Genomic DNA, 15,472 nt, shown 5'->3' with positions numbered 1-15,472 from the left:
TTTCACACTTTGTCTAAAGCCCCAAATCCCTTGTGTCATTGTTATTCCTTACAAGTTGTAGTCATTAATAAATTAATGAGAGATGCTAAAATCAGGCTCGTGGCCACTTAACATGTGAAAGTTCCATTTGTGTCAGAGCCTTCCATAGTCCCTGTATAGAGTGCATTTTAGCCAATCCCAGAATTTGCAATTTTTCTGCATAGTAAAGCTATACTACATATGTTTTTACCTTTTATCATTGTCAGGTCTGGTTGGCTGCTGAGAAAAGTCTATTTCCTTCATTTCCTGAGCCCTGGTGGGCTTATTCATTCGATATTGTGGCCAATAAATTCATAATGCTAACAATCTTAAAACAAATACATCTAAGAATCCTTAAAACATCATGATCTGGGGCACCTGGGGGCTCAGTCAGTTAAGCATCCGACTTCAGCTCAGGTCATGATCTCACAGTTGGTGAGTTCAAGCCCTGAGTCAGGCTCTGTGCTGAGAGCCTGGAGCCTGCTTTGGATACTGTGTCTCCCTCTCTCTCTGCCCGCCTCCGTTCACACTCTGTCTCTCTCTCTCTCTCAAAAATAAACAAGCATTAAAAAACAAAACAAAACAACACCGTGAGCTGACCTTCCAACATGGTTAAGTATAGGAGATATACTCCCAGCCTCTGACAGCTCTGGCTAAAGATGCTGCAAACATCATCATGCCATTAAGAAATCCTGTGCCCTTGGGGCACCCGGGTGGCTCAGTTAGTTAAGTATCTTGATTTCGGGATTTCGGCTCAGGTCATGACCTCATGGTTTGTGGGTTCAAGCCCCACGTTGGGCTCAATGCTGGCAGTGCAGAGCCTGTTTGGGATTCTCTCTGCCTCTCTCTCTGCCCCTCCCATGCTCTCTCTCTCTCTCCCTCTCTCTCTCAAAATTGATTAATTCATTAATTAATTAAACTTTAAAGAAAAAATAAAGAAATCCTGTGCCCAGTGACTTGGAATTTCTTTTTGGCAGATTCAGGTAAACTTTATAACATTTCAATGATATACAAAAAAGCCAAAATTCCTCTATAAGAAATGGGGATGCCACCAATCATCAATTAACAACATATGGCAGGAAAGCACAGTCGAGTTTTGGCTAATGCACAGTAGAAGCGGGAGAAGGTTGACTGACACTAAGAAGATTACCCCTGATTTTTCAATACAGCAGGCAAATGAATATTGTTGATAAATGCACTATCAACCTTATTCTTACAGCTCTGATAGTGACTTTAATCCTGACCTTGAAATGGCTTCCCCTACACACAAAGGCTTTTTGAAATGACATTTTACCAAAAGAGAAAAAAGGAACAATAATTGATTTAGTGATGAACTTTTATTTGGGTGTTTACTGTGGACCAGGCAAATAAGTGCTTTATCTATATCTTGTGTCACTTAATCCTTAGAACAACATGATGAGAACAATTATTAACATCCACATACAGATGGGGAAACTGAGGTTTGGTGCAGAATCAGGTCTAACTGCTATCATCGGAGCCTGAACTCTCATGCCCATCTGAGTTCGCACACCCATAGTATGCGTTTCTTCCATCGGCATCCCACCATTTAACCGGCCAGGCATTTGACAATTACTGTTAATTCTAAAAGGCACTACTAAAAGTAGTGCAGGGCAAATGCCAGCAGGTAATTGATTGCATATCGGCTATAAGAAAAAGGAAAAGCAAAATTACAGCAAGTTCCAGCCTTCTCTATAGGAAAAGCAGACCTTATAAAAGACTATGTAATGACATTTATGGAGACCTTAAAGCTTCCTTCACACAGATAGTAAAGATCTTTCTTGCCAGTTTTCTTTAGAGCCAGACATTTTTAACCTTCTAGTGGGCTTTTTTATAAGGACACATGTATCTTAACTGGGTCAATTGTTCTGTTTTCTAGGAAACAGAACGCATTAGCTAATTAAAATGAAGGAATTTAATTCATCCATTGCTCTCTCCTGTTGATTAACAGAGATACTTAAAACATAATCCTAGGTATTAAGATTTCTGGAAAGGGGCGCCTGGGTGGCTTAGTCGGTTAAGCGTCGAATTTTCCCTTAGGTATGATCTCGCGGTTCGTGGGTTCAAGCCCTGCGTCGGGCTCTGCTGACTGCCAGCTCAGAGCCTGGAGCCTATTTCAGAGTCTGTATCTCCCTCCCTCTCTGATCCTCCCCTGCTCACACTGTCTCTCTCTCTCTCCTAGAAATAAATAAAAATATTTTTTAAAAAAGATTTCTGGAAAGAGGTGTGTTCCCACTTGACTTTTTCAGGTCCTACGTGTGCCCCATCTTTTTTACTAAGACTCTCCTGCAAGGTCACCCTACTGTCAGACCCACTGGATATCTTCAGTCCTCACTCTCTACAGCCTTCAACACTGTTGACATCTTCCTGCATTTGGATTAGCCCCTTTTTTGGTACCAGGACATCACATCTCTTTGTTTCCTATTTCTCTGCCTCATTCACACAATTTCTCCTGTGAGCTACTGCTCTTTGGCTCATCCGCCAAATGCTGGATTTCCTCAGGCCTCTTCTCTTCTCTGTGTACCCATTCTGGGCCATCTCATCCATTGATCTTGTTTTGGGTGCCATATTTAAGCAGACATCCCTGAAACCTCTATCTTACGCTCCAAATTCTATTCAGAAGTTCAGATCCATACAGCAAAATGTCTAGACATTTGTCAGACATTTTATTCCACAGTTCCCAAAATTCAGTTAGTAATTGTGCATCCTCAAAACTTAACCATCCTCTGGTATTCTGTATCTCAGTAAACAGTCTACTACATACCCAGCTACCAGAGGAGAAAGCTGGGTATCACAGCGTTCGTCTTTCATTCTCATCCTTCATATCAAATCAACCATCACCTGCTCTGTATGTGCCTCTTAAGTATCACTATGACTAATATCTGTCCTCTACTCTGTGCATTCTCACTATCACTAACTCAGCACAAGAGGTCACCTCTCCTCCAGAAGACTGCAACCAAGTGCAGCCAAGATCCTCTTGCTACACTGCTTCCTTCAATATGTTCTTGGGAAAACCAGACATCATCAAAATAAAATTTTATGATTGAAAGCAGGCACTATTGATATTTACAGAACAATAAACAGAAATTAGATCTGTCCTGGAAAGCTAGCGCATACGGTCATACTCGCAGACTGCAGTTAGAGCAATGCCTCTGTAAAACACATCCTTCACCATGCCATGTCTCTGCCTACGAGGTATCCATGGCTCTCCTGGGCCTTCAGGAAGTAAGTCAAACTTCTTAACAAGGCTCTGCATGGTCTAGTCATGCTTGGCTCTCATGCTTCGTCCATAACCCCGTTACCTCTATGCACCACGCTTAATTCTCCCCGATTCACATACTCTCTCTTGATCCTGGGATGTGTGGGTGCTCATGAGTCTCCCCAGAGGCTGTGCCTACTCTGTGCTACCTCATTGCTATGTAAGTGTCTCCTAATGCTAATAACTGGCTCATGTGCACCTACTCCCGCATCCCCGCCAGTGTGCAGCCAACACACCTAATATTTATCCCTACCCATGTGGTGATGTAATTGTTTAGTTTCTTGTTTTATTGACCATGAGATCATGTTAGCGCCATAAGTTTCCCATCTATAAGACATTTAAGAGCAAAAAAAAAGTGATTTAGGGGATAGAGGGAGAGGGGACTTTTCTTGATGCTGAATTTAAATAGTAAGCATACTGTTTTTACTTATATTTACCATTTACTGCTTGCTGTATGTGGGGGGGATTAATAAATACTACAAGGAGGCAGAGGGCCTAAGATTTCTCATAAGACAAAGGATAGTACCATCAATGTGCTAAACCAGAGGTCTGAAAATATTTTTGATTGAAACCTCTATCAGTAAATAATAAGAGCATGCACTTTTCGTATTTGTGGGTTTTACGATTTATAAACTATACACATGTTCTATTGTGCTAATGTATGATGTACCTTCTAAGAAAGAGAAATAAAGAAGTGTTTTCTGGAAAGGTAGATAGAGGTTATAAATTTTTCTGCACCTTAGTTGATCTTTATCTGTTTACTCCGTTTTGAAGATCACTTTCAAAGATGGGTTGTGAAGACAGAAACTAACGAGTTGACCACTGTAACACCAGAGCCAGGCCTAGTACAGAGCCTGGCTCACAGCAAGTCCTCGGTTATGGAGTGAAAGAAAGATAGAAAGTTTGGACCAGAGAATTGAGTTTATTACAGGGTGATATAATCTTCAGATAGTAACAATTATTAATGCTATTTGGAGGGGAGGTAAGAAGAAATTCCTTTCTATAAGTGAGATTAATCAATATATCTGTGAATAATCTTCCATTTTAAATATTTTCCTTAGGCTTTATGTCTTAAGTGAGTGAGTTTTTAGACCTATGTCATGCCATTGATTCGCCATCACGAATGTCAGGAAAACAACTCATTGTTCTGACCCGACAATGGCAAAGGAAGGTCTTGAAGGCATAGTGAGAAAGGTGGACGAGGTTGACAGTTGTCCCAAAGTCAGTTGGGATAAAGAAGATGTGATATATCTACATCTATTTCTATATCTATCATCTGTGATGGACTATTACTCAGCCATCAAAAAGAATGAAATCTTGCCATTTGCAACAACATGGATGAAGCTAGAATGCATTATGCTAAGCAAAATAAGTCAATCAGTGAAAGAAAAATATACAACTTCACTCGTATGTGGAATTTAAGGAACAAAGCAAATGAACATATAGGAAGAGGGTAGGAGAGAAGAAAGGGAAACAAACCACAAGAGACTCTTAATGATAGAGAACAAACTGAGGATTGATGGAATGAGGTGGGTGGGGGATGGGCCAGATGGGTGATGGGTACTTAGGAGGGCGCCTGTGACGAGCACTGGGTGTTGTATAAAAGTGATGAATCACTTCGTTCTACTTGTGGAATCAATACTGCACTGTATATTAAATAAAATTTAAATAATAGTAAAAAAAAAGAAAAAAGCCAAGAAAAATATTTTTCTTAGTATCCACCTCACCTCCCAATAATAATACTAAATTGAATAAGATCCGCAAACAACACAGTGTCCGTTCCTTGGGAGAAAAGGACCAGACCTGACAGAGTCTGGTTGCATTCGGTGTGTGCTAGAGGAAAGAAGCACTGGCAGACATAAGCCCCATAACTTGAGTTCTGATGCTTTGATCCAAGAGCATTTGCCTGCTTTTTAATTTTGTTTCAGGGTACTAGAAATGAAAGTCACATATTCTTAATCTTTTCTGAAACTTTGAGACAAGAGGCTGGCATGACCTAGAAGCTGGAATATCTAATGAGTCTGAGTTTCTCTCTCTGGATTTTATAAGAAACTTTCACCTTCAGACTTATTCTACTAATTTTTAACAGACTTACACATACATAAAATTTAAGTGTACAGCTTCAATAATTTCTAGGAAACATACAGAGTACTGCAAGCATCACCACAATCCAATTATAAAACACTTCCATCACCACAAAAAGGAACTTCATGCCTGTTTGCAGGTATTTCTTATTCCCACTCAAACTCCCAGGCAAGCACTAATTTACTTTCTGTCCCTATAAATTTACCTTTTCTGGACTTTTCTTTGAAATGAAATTATACAACACGTGATCTTCTGTGTCTGGCTTCTTCCACTTAATGTGAATTTGAAGCTCATCTTTTCTATGCCCTTTGATTGTTCTAAACTACACCATTATATGGTCGCGCCATTTTTGTCTATTTGCTAGTCGATGGACTTTTGCCCTGTTTTCCTTTCTCTGTTTAATATAAATAATTCCGCTAATGAACATTTACATACGAGTCTTTGTGTACATATATAATGCCATTTCTTTGGCTGGATAAGTAGGAGTGATATTGCTGGGCCGGGTGGTATACTTATGTTTCTCATTTCAAGAAACTGCCAAACTATTCTTCCGAAGTGGCTGCACCATCGTCCCACCTAACTTGAGGTTCCCTGAGTACCAGGTAAATGTCACTGTGCTTTGAACAAGCTCAGATTTCCCTACCCGAGTAGATCCTAAACTTCTGTCAGTGCTTACTTGTTAATGCACCTTCACCATTCCATAATTTTCAATTACCCTATGTATTTCCAAAATGATAGAATTTGATAAAATTAAATTCTGGTTCCTTGGAACCATGAGAAAACTCAAATACAATGGACCATTAAAAGTCACCATCCTTTTTTCATAAATCTGCTTGAAAAATGTCTGAAACGTCCATATCACCATTACATTTGATGTGAAGAGTTTCATCAGAATGGTGAAGCAATGAAGACTATTGAGAAGTATGGGCCTATGGTTTGGGGAGATCTTTCAGGAAATCTCCTATGTAAAGAGACAAAAGGGACTCCTCAGATTGAGTCTTTAGAGGAGTGTGACATTTCTGTGCAAAATAATGTTTCATGTGAGATTGTTACTTGAGTAGCCCATGAAGGATAAAGGGAAAAAAGGAAACTGTAAGCTGTTCACAAATCAACACACCTCCCCGCCTTAAGTGAATTCTCCATCGTCATCTTCAAAAGAGCTGAGATATAACCATTACTTCTTAAGCAGAGTTCTTAATACCAGGACTGATGCATTCAACTTTTCACAAGGTGGAAAAATAGAAGTTTCACTTAAAAAGAAAGAAAATCTATATTTAATGGAAGAACAAGGCCCCCACCTAGTGGATAATTCAAGAATTTGTTTTTTACAGTTTAAGTTGGGGTTTACACAGTAAAATAGCAGAAGAGATCTATAGAGAGGCACAACAGAAATGTCAATAATTAATTCTTGTTTATACGTGAAGCCTAGCAAAACCTAGAAAGAATCCCACAATCTTTCAGAGAACCAGAGAAAGGGCACAGTCACCAATAACATGCTTAAAAGTGAATGTAGGAAATAGAAGGTAGAGAAAGAAGGCAAAGTTTTAGATGGATGGAGAACATTTAGCTAAATGGTTAAAAATATTTTAGGACTGAAAACAACAATGACTATCGTAAATCCTCGACACCACGTGAATTGTCACAGAGCACAGGCCACCAGTGCCTGGGGCATTTCCCTCAGCAGTCCTGTGCACAGGCCACGATTTTGTGTGGTCAGGAGACAGGAAGTGATTGTGCTTCTAAATTATGTCAGTTTCAGAGGCAATTACAGGATTCCTTAACCCTATACAATACTTTCCAAGTTACTTGGCCTTTATTGAGTATATTAAAATTCTAGAGAATAACACATTTGAGGTTTATAACTCTTGCTGTATAATGTATTTTTTTAGAATCTCAGCACCAGTGTAGAGATTAAACAAAAATTATGCTAAGTTTTTGAGGATTCACCATGTTCTAGGCACTGGTAAAGACTTGATATAAACTATTTATATAATTCCTGTAACAATCTGAAGCTCCCCCTTTATACAGATGAAGAGCCTTCAAAACAAACAGTATCAAGTGGCAGAACTGGAATTTGAGCCAGCAAGTCAAACCCCAGAGGCCACGCTCCCAATCTCTGAATGAAAATAGTTAGTGAATATGAATAACGTTAGTAAAATATAAAGTAAATGCATATTTCTCAGTGTCGTCAAGGATAAATGTGCCTCTTTTTCTTATAACATTTATTTAATAACTTTTAAGGCATCATTAACACCCCAATCCCATGTTAGAACAAGAACTGAAGTAACCCTCAGAAGTCCTGGGCTCTCACTTGGTCTTCGACTTCGCTCCCCCTTTTTTTTTTTTTTTAAATGTTTTATTTTTATTCATTTCTAGGAGAGAGAGAGAGAGAGAGACAGCGTGAGCAGGGGAGGGTCAGAGAGAGAGGGAGTCACAGACTGAAACAGGCTCCAGGCTCTGAGCTGGCTGTCAGCACAGAGCCTGACGCGGGGCTCTAAACCACGAACCGTGAGATCATGACCTAAGCGAAAGTCAGACGATTAACCAACTAAGCCACCCAGGCGCCCCCGACTTCGCTCCCCTTTTAATCTTAGACAATTTCTTGAAGCACCGTGAGGAAATGACTTGCCTCTTTTTCTAGTGTTCCTACTATAGAAGCCATTTGGTGGTGTACTGAGCCAATGGGATATAGTAGGGCCATCTCTAACGTGGATAAATATGTTCCCATCCCCACCACAAGGCAATCATAACAATATAAAACAGGAGCCCCAATCTCCATTTGTAAGAGAAACTCTTGCACCTTCCCAAACTCACCCGTATGAGACACAGGACAGCCTTGCGGTAAAAGCATGATCGCGTTGCTTCAGGCCCTGGAATCTTCACCCCTGAGTTTCCCCAGAGTTTGTAAAATATAAAGAGACATCACTAGAGAGGAGAGACCACAAACTATATGTGCTTTGAATCAACCAGTCATTGGGCATGTATGATTGTCCCGGGGGATTCACTGTGCCCAGTAAGGAAAACGGGGTCCAAAGTCGAGCAGAGCACACAACATGTGAGTGGTTCCTGCTGCGATCGTTTTAGTCTCACTCCTGGCTTTTGACAGATTTAGAAGCTAGCTTTTGGAATATGGAACTCCGATTATTGGTCCTTAACATGCAATGGTAATTCATCAGACACGGGAAAGTGCAAAACAGGATTTACAGCCGTGGTGTGTGTGAGTCGGGGAAGGGGGTGGCAAGAAAGCTTGTACATGGAAAAGGTAGGATAGTTCACAGATAGTCCGGGTTGCAAAAAAAAAAAAAAAAGGAGATGCCTTTCCTATTTTTCTATAACTCAACCTTCATTTCAATACTCCACTCCACATAATAAAAGAAATTTGACCTAATCATTAAAATCAAACCAGGTTTTCTCGGCCATGTTTTAAGCTCGGTATTTCCCCTTCTTTTATTTCTCCTCCATTTAGGGGCATGGGGAGTGGTGACAGACTCAGAACAGTAACCATAACTACTATTACCATAATAGCTAAAATGTGTTGAGCGCTTGTGGTAGAATTTCTCTCTCCCCCTCTCCTGTCTTCTCATCCCCAGGCAACTGAACTGCTTTCTATCATGATAGATTCATCTACATTTTTATTTTACATAGATGGAATTATACACTATGTAGTCTTTTGGCTTATATTCATCCACTTCATATAATCATTTTGAGATTCATTCATATTGTTGCACATGTCAATAATTCATTCCTTCTCATTGTACGGATATTCTATTTTATATTCATTCAACAATTAATGAAAATTTTGTTCCTTTCCAGTTTTCACCTATCACAAATAGAGTCACTATGAATATTCACGTGCAAGCCTTTTTGGGTACATGTACTCCATTTCTTCTGGGTAAATATCCAGGAATGGAATGGTTCAATCATATGGTAGATATACATACACCTTTTAGGAAAATGCTAACCTTTTATCCAAAGTGTTTTCGTCATTCCCACCAGGAGTGTATGAAAGTTTTCATCTTTCCCAACATTTGATTAGTCAGACATTTTACACTTTAGTCATTCAAATGGATGAGTAGTGGTATCTCATTGTGGTTTAATTTCTATTTCCATGACGGCTAATGATCTTGAGAATCTTTTTATGTGTTTATTTACCACCCATATAATTTCTTTGAAAAAATATCTGTTCACATGTCTATTTCTGTTTTCTATTAAACTGTTTTCTTATTAAGTTGTAAGACATTTTTTATGCTTGAAATACAGGTCTTTTATCAGATGCATGCTTTGTAATATCTTCTTCCAGTTTTATTTGCTTAACCGAGTACAAGATTTTAGTTTTAATAATATCACCATATTGATTATTTTTTCTCTTATGAATTTGTTTTGGGGCTGCATTTGAGAAGTCTTTCCCAAGGCCAACATCACTTAGGCTGTCTCCTATGTGATCCTCTAGAAGTTCTAGGGTGTAACCTCTAAATATTTAAGTTTTTGAACAATTTCAAGGGAATTTTTGCTTATGACGTAAGCTAAGAGTTGAGCTTCCAGTTTTTTTGCCTGTGGCTACACAATTGTTCTGCACCATTTGTTGAAAGGATTGTCCTTTCACCACTGAACATGTATTGTCACTGAATTCCATTCATCTGTTTGTCTATCTTCACACCAATATCACACCTTTTTCCCTAGCATTACTGAGATATAATTGGCATATAATATGAAGTTTAAGGGGTACCGTGTGATGATGTGATACATGTACATATTATGAAATGTATACCACAATAAAGTTATAGTTAGCACATCCTTCACCTTGCAAAGGCTCCAGGCTGTAAGCTGTCACCACAGCTGACATGAACCCACGAACTGCAAGATCATGCCTTGAGCTGAAGTCCAATGCTTAACCGACTGAGCCAGCCAGCTGCCCCATGGTGCATTTCAATGCACTTTACCTCAGTTGTAACACTGACTGGAGCAAAATTGATTACCATGCCTGGTTTAAGAACACCAGTCTCCATTCAGTCCACAGGGACCGTACCAATACTACGAATTTTGTAGCCATCCTGGAGAGGTAGACTCAAGGGCTTGCCAGTTGGATGAGCTGTTGACAGAATGCAATCCAGAGCTTCAAGCACTGTGGTTTCACTGGCATTGACATCTTTACTGGTGACTTTCCATCCCTTGAACCAAGGCATGTTAGCACTTGGCTTCAGCATGTTGTCACCATTCCATCCAGAAACTGGCACAAATGCTAGAGGTTGTAGCCAAGTATCTTAAGGTAGGTTTTGACTTCCTTAATGATTTCCTCACATCTCTTCAGGCTGTAGGTTGGCTCAGCCAAAGCCATTTTGTTAACACCAACAGTAAGTTGTTTTGTACCCAGTGTGTAAGCTAGAAGGGCATGCTCACGGGTCTGCCCATTCTTAGAGAGACTTGCTTCAAATTCACCAACACCAGCAGCAACAATCAGGACAGCGCAGTCCACCTGAGATGTGCCTATAATCGTATTTTTGGTAAAATCTCTGTGTTCTGGGGTATCTGTGAGGGTCACATAATAATTGCTGGTCTCAAATTTCCACAGGGAGATATCAATCATTATACCATGTTTACGTTCAGCTTTCAGTTTATCCAAGACCCAGGGATACTTGAAAGAGCCCTTTCCCATCTGAGCAGCCTCCTTCCCAAATTATTCAATATCTCTTTTGTTGATCCCGTCACATTTGTAGATCAGATGACCAGTAGTGGTAGACTTGCCCGAATCTGCATGTCCAATGACGACGATGTTGATGAGTCTTTTCTTTCCCCATTTTGATTTCGGTTTAGTGGTGGTTTTCACAATACATGTGTTCTGGTGGCAAACCTATGGTAGGTTGAATTTCAAATGTTAAACTGAGGTTCACTACTGCATAAACAACACTTCATCATGATATATTATTTTTTATAAATATGTTTGGATTTGATTTCTTGAGGAGTTTATAGAATGTTTGCATTTATGTTCATGAAGGCCAATGGCCTGTAGTTTCCTTGTAATATTTTTGTTCATTTTAGGCATCAGCATCATATTTAGATAAATTGGGAAGAATTTTCTGGAAGAGGTTTATAAAATGGATATTATTTCTTTAATATGATTAACATATATTAACATTTAAAATCTTAATCTTTTTTTTTTTTTTTCTGAGAGAGGAAGACAGCGTGAGTAGGGGAGGGTCAGAGAGAGAGGGAGACACAGAACCTGAAACAGGCTCCAGGCTCTGGGCTAGATGTCAGCACAGAGTCTGATGCAGGGCTCGAACCCATGAACCGTGAGATCATGATCTGAGCCGAAGTCGGATGCTTAACCGACTGAGCCACCCAGGCAGCCCTAAAATCTTAATTTTGATGAAAAGAATATGACGTAGGCCATTGTTAGTATCATTTTATAGGATAATCTACTTGCTCAAGGGTCACAGGCTATATGGGTCACAGTCAGAGAGCCAGAATTAGAACGTTGGCTGTCTGATACCAAAGCCCAACTCATACCTACTTCACTATACTGATGTCTGTTATAGTCAAATAAAATGAAATGAATTCCTTTGAGATGTAAATAGTACATATTTTATAATTCCTTTTAAGCCCAGTACATGAAGACTGAGAACATGGTAGAGACCATGGAAATCTTTTACTCAGGAAATATCTAGTCTTTGGAGGAATAACTGTATAATGGGATTTTAAAATGGGAAGCTTTCCACCCCATGTTTTGCTGAGGTTATAAAAGGCCCAGGAACAAAATAAAAGGTACAAAATTTGTAGAAGGGATGGTCATAAACTCTTTTGAAGCCTTAGTTTACAATCAGCCAATGGCAAGAAAGAGTTTGCAATGAAGAGCCTGAAATAATGAAAGTTGGAGAACTGTGTCATTCTTTCATCCACCAACCCTTGTTGTAAGTCTAGAGGAAGAGATAATGAGAAGACCTTTGGTAGATCCAGAAGTTTGTTCCCAGATGTGTAAGAGGAAAAGAGATTGGCATTTGACCCCACCTGAGGAGAGCAAATGCAAAAATCAATGCTGTGAGCTATCTGCAATGTTATAACAAAAAAGAGAAAAGCTGAGGCAAAGCAAATTTTCTTCCTTTGATGCATGAGAGTTAGGCAGGCTGGATCCTCTCAAAAGGTGTATCCAGAAAGGATAGCCAGCCAGGGTAATCGCACCACAGCAGTGAGAGTCTATGGCTCATACCACCATGAAAAGCTCTGCAGGTGGGTCACAGAAGGTTAGCCAGAGAGTGCATCATCCATGTCATAAAACTGCCAAGTGGGACATCCAAAGAACCCACATATGTGCACCAAAAAATGAATCAGATTTGGGCCTCCACTAAAAATATCAATGCCATATCTATTGGATAGTGTCTCATTTAAGACATGAATTATTATCCATAAATATGATTTGTCTTAATGTAGGCATGTGTGTTTGTGTATATGTGTGCGTGCACATGTGCTCACATATGTGGGTAAACTTTGTCTGGGTTTTGATAATGGTGTTATACCGGCTTTGTACAAAAAAATTTTCCTTCATGGCCCAAGGACAACTGTGCTTGTTCTGATGTTATTACCCTAAATAAAATTTAAAGGAGGCCCAGAGAAAAACCTGTAGTCTCCTGGTAAAAGCTCCTTTCCTACTCAATCTTACCTACAAACCCTTCCAGAATTACCATTCACCACATTAAAGTAACTAACAGGCCAGTGTCAAGGTGTCTGTTATTAGAACATGTTATCCACTCACCGTTCACCTTCTTTCCCTGACAGATCAACATTATGCCCTCATTCGTTTTCACCTCAAGAAGTCCAGTCTTGTAGGCCATCCTTCCCTATCCAGACTTTTAGTCTCGTATGGCTTTGTACATCTACATGTAAACCCAATACTTCAATTTCCCCCAACTTTCTATATTCCTCCTCTAACACTCATGTTCATTCATCAACATAATCTATTATATCTTCAGGGTTTTTTTTTAAACATGCATTTGCCCTTCTTGCTCATGATTACAGGCTGTTTCCTGAGGACTCCGATTGCCTGCAGCTCTCTCCGGAGATTCTTGTCCGACTCCATATCTACCAGCAAACCTGGAGGTCAATTAGGTGTGAGCCCTGCTCCTCCCTGCTGCATCTAGACAATTAATCCTTACTTGCTAAAACTTGAAAACCTTGAGCACAACCCATAGAAACACGGTATCATTCATTCACAAAAAACCTGATCACTTCGGTAGTGGTTTTCTTTCAACTGCTAGCTCTATCACCAATTTGACTCACTGACTATGCCTATATAGATTGAACACTTTGACCACTCCATTTCTTCAAGCAGACCGCCTCTCTGCTTTCAATAATTTTGTCTTTCATTTTACCTCTTCCACTGATAACTACATCGTCTCCAATATCTATTTCAATCAACCAGTTCTCTGATCATTACATTCTGTCTTTAGAGCTCACCCTCTAGAACCAGGAGTCCAATAATCCTCATGCCAAGAACTCCCTACAACTTCCAATCCATTGACTGGACCACTTTTTTATGCTATATCACACATCTCATGCCCTCACTTCTTTCCTTACCCAACTTAGCTTATGTGAGTTATCATTATAATCACTAACTCCTATATCTTCAGTTCCTAGATCGTCTTTCCCTTCATTATGGTCAGCCAACAAAACGTCAATCCTGGTTAAATTCAATTCCAAACTCAACCCTGAGTTCTCTATGTTGATCGATCTCATGGTTGACTGGATTTCTTTATTATATACTTTATCTAAGAATTCATGGATGCTCTACTCCCTGGGCCCTTGCATTTTTGAGTCTATTATTCATCTGTAACATTTACAGCTTAACTGAAAAATCTCAGGTATATTTTTCTTAAAAAAAAAAATTGCCCTCCACCTCCCACAATATTTCAAACATTCTTCCACTATCTTCTGACTATTGTGAAAAAAACTATCCTCCTTTTTAGGTGAGTTTTTTCCTTGAATCCTGAGTAATCATTTAATTTTCCTTGAGGATCAGGAACGTCACCTTGATATAGATTAGTTTTACTGTTGTGGAAAATGCTGTACATTTCAAATTTTAGATGTTATAAAATTTCATTTTAAGAACTTTTTAAAATTGTATTTTGGAATATTTTCTGTTTTTTAACTCTAACATGAAGTTGATTATCTTTTATATATATTTTATTTTCTCTAATTTCTTTCAGTCTTGTTTTTCTTTTTTATGTTTTCTGAATTATTTTCCTAGCCTCTTTACCATTGGTTCAATTTTCAACACTATATCACTATTTTCAATTAGTTCCAAAATTATGTCTTTTTATATTCAATTTATTTCTCTATTTCTCTCAAATTATCTTCTTGAATCTTCTTTTCATCTCTGGTTTATGGTTTCATGTATCCTATATTCTCTTTAATTTCTTTGAAAATGCAAAGCATTAGTTGTGAATATTTTTCCTTTATTTCTGGGGTATGTAATCATTCAGAGTGCTCTGCATGGGAAGTTTATTTACCTTATTTTAAAAATAACCATAATAATTTCTCATAGTTGTTATCCTATCTTTTCTCATTTCAACCATATTACACATGGGTAGCTCTTCTTTCTTCCCATCTGTGAACTCTTCTCAAATCCCTTCCTGTCTTATCTGAGACCTTCATAGCACCAGTGTAGACTGGGCTGGATTTGCCCTGCTCTTCATTTACCTGAAAACAGGAGGTAGTGAGAGGAAGGAAATGCAGCCGTGGGAAGTATGGATTGATGATATTGGTCCCTTGTCCCTTTTCTTATCCATTTCATAAAATCCTGGTCTGTATTTTATTTTGTCCAGTAAAATGTTGACCTATTCCCTTCATGCAGAAGGAGCTTCTGAGCCTTCATTCCATAAAGTATTATCCATTCTGATTAGGCTTTTTTCTCCCTTTTTAGCTGAATGTTAAGTTCCTAAGTTCAACTAAGAGGCTTTCAACTTAGCCATTAATCTTTTTTTGCTCTGTAAATGGTATCATAAAACATTATGGGGGATTAAATTGGTAAATCTGGTTAGAAATGATCTCAGAATGAAATGCAGGCTGGAAAAGTGGAGATTGCTATAACTTCTTCTCAAC

General features: G+C 39.0%; 1 pseudogene; it reads right to left on the bottom strand.

Moving 5' to 3' along the window:
- Positions 1–1,462: 1,462 nt before the first annotated feature.
- On the bottom strand, positions 1,463–13,206 carry LOC120248092 (annotated as a pseudogene).
- Positions 13,207–15,472: the final 2,266 nt, after the last annotated feature.

Source organism: Hyaena hyaena, unplaced genomic scaffold (genome assembly GCF_003009895.1).
Source record: "Hyaena hyaena isolate Hyena2069 unplaced genomic scaffold, ASM300989v1 scaffold_562, whole genome shotgun sequence".
Taxonomy (NCBI): Eukaryota; Metazoa; Chordata; class Mammalia; order Carnivora; family Hyaenidae; genus Hyaena; species Hyaena hyaena.
The sequence above is the reverse complement of the archived record's forward strand: the minus strand, read 5'-3'. Positions and strand labels throughout refer to the sequence as shown.